Below are 1,717 nucleotides of genomic sequence, written 5' to 3' on the forward strand. Positions count from 1 at the left end.
CCTTACCACTCTTGAGAGCCTGTAAACCCTAGAAATCGAGTGAGCCTCCATTATTAGAGAGAATAGAGCCTTGGAGGAGGAAATCTTGAAAAGAGGCTTGAAGATCAAGAGGCTTGCTGCAAAGGGTGGTGTAGATCCGGGATCTACTTCAGTTAAAGCTTATATTGGAGGTAATAATCTGTTCCTTGGGCTCTTTTGCATCTAGATCTATTATTGGTTGAGTTTTAGGGTTGATATTAAGTTGGAAAGATGAGCTATGGGCTAGATCTGAGGTTGTAACTTCAGATCTGGACCCTCCTTGGATTCTATAAGCATAAAGTTTCAGTTTTGGCCAGGATTAAGGTCCCTCTTGAGCATGAAGTTTCATTAAGAACTTAAAATAGGCATTTAGAGCCTTTATAGCCATGCATGCACGTAAAGTTTGCAACTTTACGTGATAAGCATGCCCTAGAAGCTTGGATCTGTGATTTGGAGCCGCTGCATGGCTTAAAACAAGTCTGTATGGAAAAGGGACTGAATGGACTCGGCGAGTCGCAAGGGTTGAATCGGCGAGTCACATGAAGATGGCCGTGGACTCGACGAGTTGGATGAACAACTCGGTGAGTCCGATGAAGATTACCATAAGACTCGGCGAGTTGAAGAACAACTCGGCGAGTCGGATGAGTTTTCCCTAGGATATGTATGCGTATGTATTCGTCGAGTTGCAAGGAGGGAACTCGACGGGTGGCCTTAAAGTTTGAACGAGAATCGAAGCAACTCGACGAGTCACCCCGATGACTCGGCGAGTTGGATTGTGCTTCAAGGAACTCGGCGAGTAGCCGAGGGTATTCGGCGAGTTGGGGTCAACATGGACTGTTGACCTTGACTGAGGACTTTGACTTTGACCAGGGGTTGACTAGTGGGTTATGGAGTACCTTATATGGTTAAGGACTTATGAGTATATTACGCTTTGATGTTAGGTGGTGGAGCCTGTTCCAAGTGATTCGAGAGTTGGGTTTTATCTTCCGAGTCGGCAATTGCAGGTGAGTTATCCTCACTATATCGACAGGGTCTACGGCACCAAGGCCGGCCCTTTATCGGATGGAAATCCGGGTAGTGTTTGTTATGTTATTGTTTTGCTAGATCTGTATCCTGGTATTTAGGATGGTGTTATGTTAGTGACCTGGTTAAGGTCGGTACCCGGTATATAGGGTAATGTTATGCTAGTGACCGGTTAGGTCGGAATCCTGGTTAGGATGTTGATATGCTATGTGATCTGTTAGACTGATAGTCTGGTTAAGGATTTGTTAGATTGATTGTTTTATGTGCACATGGTTGTTTGACGGGGGTTGGGTTGAGGCGGGTCCTGCTTTGTGCTGAAGGCCAACATACCCAGGGCGGACCGGATATTCCGAAGGCCCAGCGAGCGGTCCGGATAGGCTGAAGGCCCCAAGAGGGCGGACCAGACGTGCCGAGGCTCGGAGAGTGGACCAGGCCGACTGAAGGCCCGGTGCGGGCGGACCAGTCATACTGTAGACTCAGAGAGTGGACCAGGTGGATTGAAGGCCCGGTGCGGGCGGACCAATCACACTGTAGACTCGACGTACATGGCTAGACTCGGAGGGTGGACCAGGTGGACTGAAGGCCCGGTGCGGGCGGACCAGTCACACAGTAGACCCGATGTGCATGGCTGTTCTGTATTGTGATATGTTATGAGTATGTTTATGTGTGGTTGGTA

This window comes from Lactuca virosa, chromosome 8 (assembly GCF_052849685.1).
Source record: "Lactuca virosa cultivar CGN04683 chromosome 8, Lactuca_virosa_CGN04683_v6, whole genome shotgun sequence".
Taxonomy (NCBI): Eukaryota; Viridiplantae; Streptophyta; class Magnoliopsida; order Asterales; family Asteraceae; genus Lactuca; species Lactuca virosa.